Source organism: Brienomyrus brachyistius, chromosome 3, assembly GCF_023856365.1.
Source record: "Brienomyrus brachyistius isolate T26 chromosome 3, BBRACH_0.4, whole genome shotgun sequence".
Lineage (NCBI taxonomy): Eukaryota > Metazoa > Chordata > Actinopteri > Osteoglossiformes > Mormyridae > Brienomyrus > Brienomyrus brachyistius.
The window spans coordinates 12112207-12128035 of NC_064535.1; positions in this window are offsets into that span (position 1 = coordinate 12112207).

Here is a 15829-nt window from a genome sequence, read left to right on the forward strand (position 1 = left end):
ATGGGTGCCTGTCCATTGATGGATCTGAAGGTCAGTACCAAGCACATGAAGTTGATGCAAGTGCATATAGGGAGCCAATGGAGAGAGATAAAGAGGGTTATATTATAATTCAGCTAATATTTAGAAATTTTTTTGGCTTGGTTTGTGCTACAGTGCTGTGGATTCCACTGGAGTTCAGATTGACATGGCTGGAATGCGCTGTCTGTACACTCAGTGATGTATATCCAGGCTGACATTGCAGGAATGCACTGTCCAGACATTCGGTAATGTGAAAGATACAATGGGCAGGAACCCAAAGATGCGGGGACACAGGGCATTATTCTGGTATCCTCACAAACAAAATCAGAATGGACGAGCAAGGTCGGAGAGGTCACAGTGCAGGTGGGATCAGTAGCCTGGAGGTCAGTCCTATGGGCGTGGCATGAGACAGGAGGAAGACACACCGGGGAGGTCAGGTGGGAGCAGGTTTGGGATCAGGAATCGGAGAGGCATGGGAACTGGGAAGGCAGGAAGATTCAGAGCTGGACAGGAGACAGGAAACTCAGTAAGTTGCATTAGGATCAACAATGCCTTGCATTGAATGCGAGGAACGGTGGGGGTTTAAAGGGGCGGACCAGGTGGTTCCACTGATGATCCGGTATTCTCACGAAGATGGGGCATGACAGGTGATATATATTTTCTCTCTCAAACTCAAATTTTTCACATCGCAGACGTCAAACGTCCAACGTCTTCCTCTAATGGATGAAAATATATTAAACTCGTGCTTCAAAATCTGTCAAGTGGCCGAACTTGGCTGAAGCAGCGGTGATTTGTGAAGGGTGGCCACATTTACCTGCTATCCTGAGAGTGACAGCCCCGTCCTGGGAGTCTGTAGTGTTTTCTTTAGGCTCAAAGGAGGTTTTAATGTGTTTTTGTGCTCTGTGGAAAACATAATGTTTAAAAATAAAAAGCCCTCCAGCTGTCCTTTTTTGGTTCATCTGGGGAAAGTCACGCAGACCTGCCTCAGGCTACAATTTCATTCAAATTAAACTGTAAAGAGGCTAGAAAATATTCTGTCTGAAGATGGACCATGTGTCCAGGTATGGCCAGAGGCTGCCTGTGTCTGGTACAACTGCCCAGGGGGGCAGGCTCCTCTGGTTCTGATGTGCCAGTGTGGTCACTGTAGAGATGGTCTGCTCTGGAGAAGCTCACATTTCTCCACACATTCCCATTACAGAACCAGGGCCATCGAGGGTGGGGCATGCTAGACGCTGCCACCATGGGGTGTGCAAAAACAGTGTAAGAGCATCCATCCAAACTGCATACTTTCTGAAAATCACTGGGAAAATGCAAAGCCAATTCTTGGCTCGAAATGAAGCGCTTTTCATACTATTAATCTTTTAAAGCCTGCAAACTGTGAAAGTGGAAAAGCTGGCTTTCCACTCACTGGGATCGTGTCAAAAGAAGCTCCGGACTTTGTTTTTCTCAAAGGAATCTTCAGGACACAATGCGATGTACAATGCAATACGCGATGACAGTAAATGCAGATGTATGTGAGCCCTATCAGATTCACATTTCTCAGTATATAATCTACAAGCACCTAAACAGTCTTTAAGGAAAGAATATCCATTCAGATGTATAAGGGTGTTTTACCTCTAGTTCCCCATGATACAATAGTATTGTCCAAAGTCTGAAATAGCACAGCTGCAAATGTTCGCATTTAAAAATAGAAGCAGCTTAAAAAAAGAAGTGTTGTGATGTCAGAAGAAGCCACTACTTTACTCTCATCACTGCTGATTCTTCCCACTCACATGCATTCGCTGCCCATTTCACTGAGTTGATGTACCTTTCAGGTGATCACATTCGTTTAATACTATGAAATCGATTTCATGTCATTTTATTTTTCTGCGTCTTTATATGATGCAACATCCATAACAGCAAAACCGCGATAATGAGCTTCTAAAGCTAAACAGTCCAGGTTAGACCAATGTAAGAGTTCTGCATCTTCTGGTCCACCAGCATCTCAGGCAATGTTTTACCCTAATTTAGCAGAAATCTGTCTCCCAGAAATGTCCCAGAAATGTCACTGTCCAGAAATTTCTGCTACCCTAATCTGTAACCCATACAGGTTCCAGCACTATACAAATAGTCAAAAGTATGAAGCATAATGGACACTCAAAGGGCATCTCATTTCCCTCAGAGAGATACTGCTGCCTCATTGCAGATATAGTTATACTTATTTATGTATAGTTATGTAAGTGGATGATGAGCTGATTTGGAGGCTTCTACAAAGGTCTGCAATGCAGACCTTGATTTCTCAAACAGTTGGCATTCATTTGTCCTGACGGCAGAACAAAAAATCATATATACTAGAGGAAACATCACTCAATCATATATCTCGGTCCTGCCTCCTCTAGTGGCTTGGACACACCTCCTCTACAATATGATTGGTTATCTTTCTGAACCAATCATTTTTCTTTCTGCCCTCAGAAGTAAAACTCCCATGAGCATCTTGCACACAAAAGTGATGAAAGTGGACAGAAAATGAACATTTTTCCTGTTATACTTTTTACCTTTAGTCTCTGGTTAATTTAGGATATTAAGCACAGAGACGGTCTCGGATTCCATCCTCCCACGCTGAATTCAGTGCTGATGTTGATCAAACACTTACTGTTTGCAGTACATGCCTAACAGCCAGAATTTCAGTGACTGATGAAACTAGGCTTGTTATTTGTTTAAGGTCAAACCACAACATGTTTGTTCTTTTGAAACTTTGGAAGTATGTTTGAGGACAATGGCTTTACAACCATAATGCAATTATCAAGAGTTTACATCGCCCACAGTAACAGTGCTACAGACCCCTTCGAGGCAGGCAGCAAATATAATAAGACAGCTGAACAGTCGTCCTCTGCAATTCCACCAGTCTTTCTAAACATATTTAAATAAAACAATGACAGGCTTGTAAATGTGACACACACAGTTAATGTGCAGCTGTGTAATTACGAAAGCACATGGCTAGCAGGAGCATTCCACATCCTCTTTTACGTGATGAGGCGAGGTCAACTGTGTCCCTTGGACAAACGCCAGCTCATGCTTCCCTCATGTCTTTCCGTAAAACATCCGACCGCACCTGCGGGCCCTCTGGTTGCAGGGTGGGGGCCGGGAATGCCAAGGGAATTACTGGAAGAATTTACCAGTGGCTGAAGCACCAAACCCAGCAGGGAAAAGACAGCGAGACTGAAGTATCCCCATAGTCTCATTCCAAAAGCTGCTCAGTGCCAGCTTCACTGATCCTCTAATGAAACATCTCACACTTTCTGTCAATCTGTGTCACATGTGCAGTCTGAGAGAAAAATTGACTACAGGGATATTTTTGTAAACAGCTTTTGAATGCATACCCCCCCCACCCCCCACCCCCGAACCGAAACGCCATCTGCACACCTCTGATCTACCTTCACCCAGGGCCCTAGTACCCCTCAATACCATAGTCGTTCCAGCAAGAGATTTTACCGCTGAATCCCTGCTCCACCCGGTCAGTAAATATCACCATCTTCTAGCCCCAGTTGGCAAATGTTACCACCAGCATCACCCACCCCCCCCCACCCCCACCCACACTAACCCCCTAATTGGCAAATTTCACTGCCGGCACCGGAACACCCCCTCCCTTAGTCAGTACTAGGCTTGGCTACTATGGTATATGGTATTTTAGATAGAAATGCTGTTCCAGTATTTTCCTGTACAGTTGGCCGGGGGTATTTGAATTAAAATTTCACAGTATATGGTATAACAAGCACCCCCCTCCCAGTTGTCCCTCATCCATGTCCCTGAAATGGACAGGTGGGATGTCTGGGTTACTGGCATTCCCACGGAGCTGGGGGCTCCACAAACCCAGACGCACCATAGAATGACCTACAATCATCTCCGTGTCCCTCATGCCTCCTCTGCCCTTCCGTGTGCTGAACTAATGGGCTTGATGCCCAGACTGGCTGCCACTGAGTCATGTGACACTGGCCAGAAATGACCTCCGGGGGCGTCGCAGTGAGCGGGTTAAACACCACTCAGCCAGAACCTTGAGGGTCACATAGACCCTCTCTGCCTCAGTGGCTCTCCTCCTCTGCTGAAGGCCTGTGCTCCTGTTCAGGCCCTGCTGTGAACTCCTCCCGCATGAGACAGCACTGAAAACTGCACTGTAAAAAGTTAGGACATGCATGGCAGGTTTGTTTCTACTAACTGGAAAGAGGGCAGTAGTGATTTAATGCGCTTTGCAGACTTTGCAGGGAAGATTATGCTATAAATCCTTCAATAAACAGCATTATGAATTAATACGATCACCAGAATATTTTAGTAGGAAATTTTTATTTGTACAAAGGCTATTGTTAAACTCACAGAAACACACACACATCCTGGCAACGCATTTATAAGTGGTAATTTGCATTTGGAGAGTCAATAATTGAACTCAGTTCCCTTAAACATTTAATCCAATTGATTCTACATCAGTGCACTGCAGATTATTAAAAATAGCCCCTGATTTTTTTTTTACCTCTTTCAGCAATTTTGCAGTTTAGTGACATCTGTAGAAAACTCAAGGCACTTACTGCTTCTTTTAATCCATCCATCCATCCATCCATCCATCCATCCATCCATCCAACCATCCATCTATCCATCATTCATTTTAAATTAAATTCATGTTAATCATAACAACAACAACTGGCAGACAGACTACTGCAGCATCCCTCATAAGCACAACAAAATGATTTATTCAGTTGACAGCAGTGTCCAAGGTCAGCCATGGATATGACAATTAACCGCTTGAGCATCTGATATGAATGTGTGTTAGTTGTAGTGGGCTAACAGGTCTGTAGAACACAGTGAGTAACCACAGTTAACTTTAACTATCCCATCAGTCCCTTTTGGGACACAATTTTTCAGAAACTCTGAGGGCACCACTTGTATCCTGCACAGATGCTGAGATGTTCAGGTCCAGACCAAGATTTTGTTTCAACCAACCAGTTGAATATAAAGAGTCACAGTCAGAAAGTACTCAGCTGGTAGGTTGAAACAAAATCTTGGTCTGGACTTTTACTCTCTGGACCTGAACTACCCACCTCTGCAGAGATGTATGCAGGGAATTGAATTTGATTACATGATGCGCTTGTAAACAGATTTCATAGCACAAAATAAAGAACAGAGCTCCTCTTTCATACAGCGAGCTGACATTGCAACCATATTTGTCATTTTCAAAACTGAATTTTCATAGACAAAAGTCAATACACACCTGTTTTTAATAAGAACCACATGTCAAATGCAAAAAGCATGCAATACTCGATAAGGCAATAAAAGTTTACCCAGAATGCTTTGCCGGCTCTTATGAGAATCGGGGCATAGATTAGCAGTGATGGAGCACATTGCAGTAGAATTTTCCCTTTCAGACCTTTCAGAAACTCGTAGAAGTCAGCTGACAATATAAGCATTTCATCAAAGGAGGATCCAGTCCAGGAGACGCACCTTTCCATCAGGAAACCGCAGCAAAGGGCAAATTCATGCCGGCCTCCAAAGCTAATTACGGGCACTGCTGTGACTGAAATGAACTGGCAAACAAATGAGCTGGCAGAGAAAAGGAGGAAAAAGACAGAAGGAAGAAAGAACAGGGTGACGGTTTTTATGCGCCTTTGTTATCCTGCCTCCCCCATCAGCGTTCAGCTCATGTTTATCGCCGGACCAGCGAGGTGTGATCAGAGACTGGATGCTGAGCTACAGGTTCTGACTAACCAGCACAGGGTAGACCCACCGCCCACAGTGCAGTAGGAACCTGCTTACAGGTCCACTGCCTTTACAGCTTCAAAGATCACCGGGGAGCTGCCAGCACCTGTGTGGTGTGGGACCCCTGCTGGTGGCCTCAGTTCACTACAGCAGCTCCTCATTTATCTCATATAGTTATTTATTGGAATGGATCCATGCAGCTAATCTGCTGCTTCCTAGCGGAGCACATTCTCTTATACATGCTCTGCCCTTTTTCCCCTGCCTGTCTTTACCTTCTATATGCAAAGGCTGCAGGGTGCACAAAACAGTAGTCGTAATTGAAAAACTCTTTCAACTTTTTTTGGCACGGCGCATACATAACGCAGATCTTATTCATCATTTCTGCACCAGCTGTCGGTCTAGCACTAAGCGCAAGGCGGTTGTGGTAAATAGAAATGAACGTGTGCTCTGATTAAATTCTTATTACTGAAGTGAGCACAGCGGGGCTTAAGAAGGACCTGGTCTTATTAGACCCGCTCATTGCATGTGGGTGATCCGACTCAATGGTAAACCGGGCCTAATTTGACTACATCTGGAAAGTGCCGTTCATGTGCTCATGTGAGTTTTACTTACACAAAAATGATCTGAGGGCAGAAGGAAAAACTGGTTCAGAGAACTAACCAATCAGATTGTAGAGGAGGTGGGACCAACCAATCAGCTGTCTTGGTCCTGCAGCCGCCACTTGGTTGAACCCGCCTGCTCTGCAATCTGACTGATTATCTTTCTGAACCAATCATTTTTCCTTATTCCCTCAGAACACTTTTTTGTAAGTAAAACTCCCATGAGCCAGTAATGTAACTGCTGTGCCCCACCCATCATTGTTCTCCTGTTCCCTAGTCCCCTGATGCAGAGAGCTTGCAGTCTGTCAGACCCATATTTATCCTGCCCCCCAGTGGCTCCCCCAGACAGATGTCAGTGAAGTGTCAGAGCCCCTGTTGATCATTTATCATGCCTAATGCCCCAGCTGTCAGTCACAGCAGTCACATGGGCCCTTTGGAGGTGGGAGGGCCTGGGGACCAGCATGCAATCCTCACAGGAAACCTGGTGCCCTCAACCGGTCGCACCCTGGGGGACAGGTAAATATGACACCCCCGCTGACTTAATACTCCAGCTGAGTCAGAGTACAGAGCCAAGTTACACAAAACCAGTATGAGAAAATACTCAGCTCTGCAGAGACCGGATCCTCGGTCCACTTTAAACGCCAAGCTCACAAGATGCTGCAAATCTGATTTGGGCTTTTGGAAGCAGAAATGAGAAGAACTGGTTTATCTGTGTGCCGTCAGATGAAAACTAAATTTACACGGCGTGTGAGGAACAACATAAATTAGCATTTGTTAAATTAATTTGAATATATGAAAATACACATGGATTTTTTTCATACATTTTAATTACATTTAAATTGCTTGCATAAAATGAACCCGCACTCTTGCCAAGTGAAGAAGACAAACTTCAGCCACAATCAGCAGTGACTTCAGAAGATGACAACACTGTCCAAGTCAAATCCTACAAGCCCAGGAAGTGCATCAAGGCGTCCGAGCGCGAGTGATTTATGTCTGGTTGGCCTGGAAGGAGTCCGCTCCTACTCTCCTTCTCTCTTTACTCAAGCCATAAACAGCCTCTCCCAGCCATGCAATCAAACATTTAATTTCCTTCCATGCTGACAAGAGCCTCTCAGCAATGAAGAGAGAACAGCACATTTCATTGACTTGAGGTCTTAGGGGCTCCATTATAACTCCTATTAAAGGCGGCAGCCCTGTCAATAGGCCTTCGGTTAGAGATATGCTTTGTGAGCCCTGCTGCGTGGAGGGGGTGCAGGGCGAGGGCTGCTCTCTGAAGGTCAGGGAGTCAGAAAATACCAGGGGGGCCCTGGGGAGGGGAGGATGCTAAGATCCGTGAGGGCCAGTGAATGTGAAATGTAGAGATATGCACAGACTTTTTGAGGGTCAGGTGCTCGAACAGGGGGGACTGGGATATGACTGACGGGTACATCTTACTTGCCAGAGGGGTCCCCCTCTGTAAATTTTGCATGATTATCTAAATTAGGGACTTGGAACATTAAAAGCGGGGAACACTTCCAATCCTTCACGCAAAATGGCCAGGTGCTAGGGAGGTGTTTCCCACAGGCTACGTGCTCTAACAGGAGTTCAGTCATTTATTTTGCAACAGACTTTTATTTTGAATGTGGAGCATGGGGGTGCAGTGGGGTGAAACTGGGTTCTGGCGAATCTGGGAGGCGTCGGCTTGGTTTGTGACTTAGCTTTGAGGCTGTGTGATTCAGTTCTGGTTCATGTACCCCTGTAATCCTGGTTAGGCCGCTCTGCTACTCGAGCACTAATGCACCCGCAGCCGGATCAGTCCCACACACCCGCAGGGGGATCAGCCACACCCACGGCGCCACAAGCTCCGAGATGTGAGTCATACCCGCGGTCCATGGAGGAGACCAGAGAGTTCATCCATGCAGCACGTTGTGCGGAGAGCATCAGCTGCTTGCCACAGACACACTCACATAGGCACCCATTATCCCTGCCGGGCACCCAAACCACTGGCCTCAGACTGATGTACAGCATTGGACACCAGAGGCAATCCCCCTCCGTAGGCTACCAGGAAGGAACTCCGGTCATCTGTGGTGACCAAACTAAAGTGACTCCACTGAGCATGCTCACATCGGCATGGTCTGCTACAGGAAATAACGATTATGCCGAAACGAATATTGATATTCGGCATTTAACAGCAGCTATTTGGTCCTGGACAGATAAATGCCTCGGAGCAAAGAATGCACATCACCCCATCAAGCTGAGTCCTGTTATACGACTCTAGCGTTTAGTAAATCTCAGCAATCGGATGGATTTTTTGATCTGAAAACCAGAGGGAATGTATTCATACCTGCCAGCACAGGTAAGGGGGAGCTGGAAGGCAAAAGCGTGGCGTCCATCATGCGCCACCATCCCAGACACTGCCTGTTTTCCCGCCTATATTTTCTATATTACATATAGAGCTATAATCTATGTATATGACCTACATTATACAATCCGTCTGTTAAATCAGAGGTTAACAAAGACTCATACATGTCCAAAAGCATATATACATCACAGCACTAATCAGTTACTGTTTTATTAATGAATTTACTTATGATCAATTATGTAAGCAGAGTGATTTGAAGAGACCCCTCCAGAGAGAAGCTATAATGAGAATTGCCACAGAGTTTGTGCCAGGTCAAAGCTCACATATCCTTGTCCCCTTAAGCCGAAGTTCATGCAGCTCTTGGGGGGGGGTGTCCATAAAAATGGGTACATCCCTTGGCAAATCCGGGGGAATCTGTGACTTACCCAGCCAACAGACACAGCTTTCCCAGCATGCACTGGTCCTGGGCTGTAAATCTAACAGGCTTGACTCCTCTACCCCTGCCCACTGCTAAACAAATAAAGGATCCCCATAAATCTCTATATTACAACATACAAATACACAACAGAAAGTTGTTGTTCAGTCAGGTGCAAATTGACTGGTTTGTAACAGTTTGAGATGGTTTTCTTTAACCTACAAAGCAAACCCCCAAAAGGTATTTGAACGTGTGACTTGATGGGTTAAGATCTTATGTATGTGAGCAGAAGGTTGCTGGTTCAAAGCCCAGAGTCAATGGAGTGATGTCACCATGGAACCTTCTAGGCTGGCCCTTAACACCCAAGTGCTCCAGGGATTTTTTGACCTTGCTTTCGGAAAACAAAAGAAATGTTTGCATGTTTTTTTGGACAAAAGCATATGCTAAATAAATCAAAGGTAAATACTGCATACAGATAAAAAATCCTACTCATTATTTCTTTGTTGGGGTGGATGACGTTAAACCAACTGGATCTGGTTTATCTACCCAGCGCTCACATTGTTTATCACTTCCCGTCCCACTTGGTTTAAGGCTTTTTGCCTTGAAAAGCTATTTTATGTTAAGCAAATGTCTGCAACAGCAGTTCAAACCCTGCAGTACATAAGCTTCTTTGCAGTGAAAAAAGATTAGCGCCTTTAACTGCCTTAACCCTGAGACACTGGCTTAATTCTCTTTTTATTCTAGATAGGTAAATATGGCAGTTGGAAATACATTTACAATAATATTTGTGTGAGGGAAGTTCTACAGCTGATGAAGTCTTCACTGGATTATAAACTGCAGGCTTATCACCCTCTCACTTTACAGGCCCGTAGAATCACCCTGTCTCAAGTTCTAGCAGTACTAATGTTCGCAGCAAAGCAAAAGTCCACCTGAATCACATGAGCTTGGGACTGTGAGAACCGCACTGGAGAGGACAGTGAAATAAATCATGTGGCACAGGTGAGGAGAATGAAGCTGGGGTTTTACTTGGGGATGGGGGTGGATGGTGGATAAATTAAAGGGAACAGGAGGAAAGTGGAAAAATCACATGACATTGGTTCATGGATGGGCCACAGTAGAGGGTGGACATCAAGACCTGGCAGTGTCACTGGAACATGACCTGGCTGGAAATGGTTCCAGACACTATTTCACAGTTAGCTTCTCATGTTCACCACAACGTTATCCTCATCACACAGCTCCAGTGGTCTGCAGATAGCAGCTACTTAATATTAACGTCATTGTCAATTCTTCATGAAAGGTTCAAAGAAAGCATGAATAATACGTTTATGTTCTGAAGAGCATTTATGTAAAAGTACCCATCCAGGGCTTCCAACTCTCACGCACTGGCGTGACACTCACGCTTTCAGACTCTCACGTTTACGTAAGAAATCGTACGGCAAACCTATATTATTCCATTATAAACCGAAAATTAGCTGCATCAAAAGCGTTGGGGTAGTTAGCAAACCGTACCGACTATTTACAAAGTAATAAAACTGTGCATACACATAAATGCATGTGCAGACTTTCATTTGGCCCGAAATGAAAATCCAACTCCAGCCGGCTGAACAAGTTGACGACTCTGCCTATCCCTGAAGCACGAGTGAAAGAGAGAAGTGCACAGAAAGAAAGTAAGTTAGCATCCCTGAGGGTGAGAATCACCTGAGATTTATGGGGTTCTTCAGGGTGGAGTGATCACCTTGCTGTTTCTTGATCTGTTCTGAAGAGCTAAAGATCTCAGGAGGCTAAGATCAAGGGATTGTACTGAGCATTTATGGCAGGAGGATCTTAAGCTCTCCAGGACCCATGGAATGGCAAATAAACTCAAATTCAAACTTTTAGAACCACAGGCTAAAATTGAATTATCCTCAGTTCAATCAAATGATGTACATTTGAACCTGATCTGGTCCCCTGATGGCAGGCACACCTGACATATCCAGAAATATTCCAACACAATCATAGTGAATGACATTTCTTTTCGGCAAGTGAAGTACCTACTTTAATCAGACAATCAGAGAAAAATTAGCAACATGAAGCACAATCAATGAAATCAATTAAGTAACACAGAAAACCTATCATGCTAATGTAAAACATTAAATCAGCAGCTGAGTCTATCCAAGATGGAGGCATTGCTATCTTAAAAGAATTTCATTTTGAAATAGAGCACATAACAATGTGGGCATATGGTCTTACCTAAAAAGAACAAGAAGTTCACCAAAATTGTGTTTAAAGAAATGTTTTGTTTTCTTGGTGTTTAACATGTTCCCTGGAGAGCTATTCTGAAATAATTTCTTTGCTTTTGCTTCTGGGAATATTTCCACAGAAAACGAACCTTCTTCACAACAGCTCTTCTGTCAAAGGCAAGCAAATCGAACCCATTTTATTTACAAACAAAGACCACCAGAACTACACAACTTCCCTAGACCACCAGAGTCGCACAGCCTTCCTAGACCACCAGAACTGCAAAGCCTCCCAAGACCACAGAACCACTCTCTGCCGGCTTTTAGAACCATATAGTTCTTTGGGTGACTGCTAAACACATCTATATGTAGAGAACTCTCAACAGCTCAACACCTGTGAATGTCACTCCTCAAATGCAAATGCTGATGAGTGGAACCTTGAGCAGATGTTCTGGTATCAGAATGACTGCCACACGCCTGATGGAAGCCATGCATCTCTTATGAGCGGCACTCCAAGTCGATACACATCGACAGGTCCCCGCTGATGTCACCTACACTACCGCTCGTGAAATATCTGCAAGCAAAGCTTTTAGTCAAGTTCTCCGATGGCCACACAATCTGTAGTTATGGGTCTAGCCAGTATTTATACGCATGACCTTAGCTTGGCTGGGAAGTCATTCACTTAATTAATGCAGGATATGTACCTGTGGAGAAGACCCAGTATTAAATGCGGCGTTCTTGGTATACAGTTTTCCCTTTGTAGCACCACAGCCATGTGCCGTGAACTGCTTTTACATCATACCATGCATGTTTACCTAATGGGTGTTAGTTAGTTAAATTAGCATTTGCAGGGGTCATTTCATTATTGCCACTGTTGTACATCTTCCTCCATTGCCCTCTGGAAGGGCAAGGTTCACACTATGCCCACTTACCCACATACATGCTTGCGACACTGCCACCCACTGGTCGATAAGTGCAACACCATGAACTTCACATTATTATTTATCACCCGTTTTGGACTGTTCTATATTTTGAAGTTTAAACTACTATGAATCATCCCCTTGTTACTTGCTGTTTGCATGTTACACCGTGGCCCTGGGGGAGTGGAATATGCTTCCTCAAACGTCCACTCTCAAATCCCAGAGCAGCGTTTCTACAGACTGCATTCCTCACTGCCGACAGGCTGGAGAACACATGCAGATGTTATGACTAGTAGAAAGTGCTGAGAGCTTGCCACCCAGCCCCAGTGGTGTGTGAGTGCTGCGCAGGCATGTGTGAAGCGCTGTTCACTGTATGTATCAGCACCTCCTGGTGTGTGAGCGCTCTTAATGATGGATGTGCCTCCCTGCCTGTGCGCCTGGAGAGGTCACATTCCCTTGGATCTGGAACCTGATTGGCTCTCATAAACCCTATACTCACTCTATGCAATGCTCTTAATCAATAAGCCAGCTACTTTGAGTAATTAGGTACCATACAGCAATGCTTTCGTGACCTTTGCTTGCTGGTTAAAATAACATTCATTTAATTCCCTTTCATTTCAAAGGCAAATATAAGAAGCAGAATTGCTGTTTAAAATAGGCAGCAGACTTCCACACTGCGTCTATTTTAACTGCACATATTATGAAATGACACTTCTTTATAGGGTTTTAAATCATATTTATTTAATTCTGATTAAGGGCCTGGTAGATATAAAGCAGCTGCTACCCGACTGATTGCAGTTAAGCTGCAGCTTTAATTCATCTTTCCAATGTAATCAGTTTTCTTCTGTTAAGAAACCAAAGTCTCAGTTTAACTTGTGAACCCAACACTTAGCTGGCATCTATAAAGAAGTTTTAGAGCACAACTCTTTGAACATCTCAAGCAGAGTCTCTGTACATTTAGTTCATTCTCACCCCGGATACCCCCCTCCTGCCCATCGCCCTGTTCCCCTAACCCTCGCACTCTCTCCACTGGACTGGCATCAGTTTGGCCTTGATAACATTAATTCCCAGTCCTCAACTTATTTAAAACTGTGAAGACTAATAAATGTGGGCATGATCATTCTGGGACTATTTATTGATATACAGGTCATCGTCGACTTATGACTTATGCGACTTATGATTAATGGACTTTACAACGTTCTGAGACCACAGATATGTGACCACGACTGCACTGCATCTCGCAGTGCAAATGCTGCCCAGCGAGACTATATGACAGTTGTGCTGGTATCTCTGCGAGAAAATGGTGATAAAAAGTTTTAAAAGCACCAAACAACATGACTTATAGATCAGTGTTTCCCAACCTTTTTTGAATTGTGTACCCCCTGAGAGATTTTCTCATACCACAAGTACCCCCTTTGTCAAATGTGTTGATGATTCAATAAAAGTAGAAAGTACAACTGATTATCAAATTTAAAACATTTTATTAAATCTCCATAACTTGAACATTTAATTCATTAAGCAACACATCCCAGATAGATTTTCTTTCTATACCAGGGCACAGCTAATGGAATGGCTGATAATATTTACCCATCATCAGGGAAATTAAATATAAAAATTTTTTCCACGTACCCCCTGTAATGTGCTCGCGTACCACTAGGGGTACGCGTACCCCCGGTTGGGAATCACTGTTATAGATGATAAAAAATGTATACAATGTACTATACATATGATGATTTTTTGCTAAAATAAAGGGCCAACCAGTTCCCTACTTAATCACCCAATAGTCAAAAAGGTAACTGAGCAGATTCCAAACACTTTGGCAAACTATGTTTTTTCTGCACTAGAATGTTATTTTAGAAGATAGTCAAGTGACCAAGATGGTTGTGTTAGTTCCATCTTTCATGAAAATATTATAAACTATGTTGTGTTTTAGTTTGTCCAATAGCCAGCACTACATTTAAAACGCCAGCACTCAGAATTCCCACTTGAATTTCGCTTGGCATCATCATCATTTTCACGCTTGGTCACCGTGTTCCTACGCTACATCGAGCCATAATAAACCACGGATTCCTGTCTGACTCCTGCCCCATACGACTCAGATCTGATATATCACTGACATCGAGGGCTTCATCGTCACCACCTCAATCATTCACTATAAATATCAAATTGCTGTTTTACCAGCTACACACAAACATTTCGGCATTATTGACACTGATGAAATCTTAATGAGCAACAGTCCTAATCTGAATGAGTGAGCCAGCTAGAGACATCAATACAAATTTGCTTTTAGAGAGCTTTAATCAGCTGGACACTTTTTATGTCACCGATAAAAGGAATCAAATTCAGAAAAGTGTGTCTGTAACAGACTGCAGGGCGCAAGCATATTTTGTTGACTTGCAGACCTTAGCACTGGCTATTTGCTTTGCATTGTGACGCCTGCAGGGTTTGGATGGGGGAGGTGGCTCAGCTTAATGGGTGACTTCCCTAGCTGGGGTTTGGCTTATGACGATAGATGCTGTGTTCCCAACTACATAGGCCATTTTATTGGAGGTGTAGAGGACACAGTTGCAGTTATGGTCAGATGAAAATGATGTTTGAATATATTAAGTTCATCCATCCATCCACTTCATATACCAGCTTCCCTATGCAGGGTAGCAGGGGTCCCATGATAGGGCACCAACCCATTGCGGGGCACAGACACACACACACACACACACATTGGAGAGTCTCCATTCATTTCTATGGGGAAAACATGTCGTCATTAACCCCTACCAAGTCCTACCCTCAACCATAAGTAACCAAACAAAATACAAGCCATTTGGCATTTTTAGTTTTTTTTATTGCAGTCACAGATTCTTTTTAAATTGAATTTCCCCTTCTGAGGACCAAGAAAAAGATCCCCATAATATCAAAAAAACATTTGGTCCCCATAATGTAATACATACACATACAAATTCTCTCCTACAGACAATTTGGTAACTTTTATCAATGTGTAATAATAATTTGCTGTAAATGTATTTACTATATATTTTTTACAGATGTATCTTTCTGGGTGAATGACTGGTTGGGCTTCCTGACCTTGAATTCCCTGGGGGGGGTCACCTATGCCCAGATCCTGCATGCCCAATTTACCACGTCGCACTCAGAGTCTGGCTTTAACGGGAGGCTGCCTCTCCGAATTCTTTTCTATCTTCACTTAATGAAGCAGCTCAGCTCTGAGCAGGACCCACCAGGTCATAAGTCTGTCTGTCATCTCGCATAAGGAGGCAGAAGGACAAGCAAGGATCTTAAAAAAAAAAACCAGAGCAACTCTGACGTTAATTTGTCTCACCCAAGTGTGAGGGGGATATTTTTTTTACATACCCAGTGAGGTCACATGAACTGGGTCTCATTAGAACAGGCTGATTGGCACTACACGGTTCCATTGGGATGATGAATGCAGACGCAACCCATTCTCCAGGACAGGGTTGAGACCACAGTATCTGAGGGAGGGTAAAGGTCACCCCAGCAACACGCTGAGGGCAGGATGAGCCTGAGTAAACAGGATACCAGGGAGATCTTGTCCACCGGCACCCAGGACAGTTTGCAGAAGGAAACCT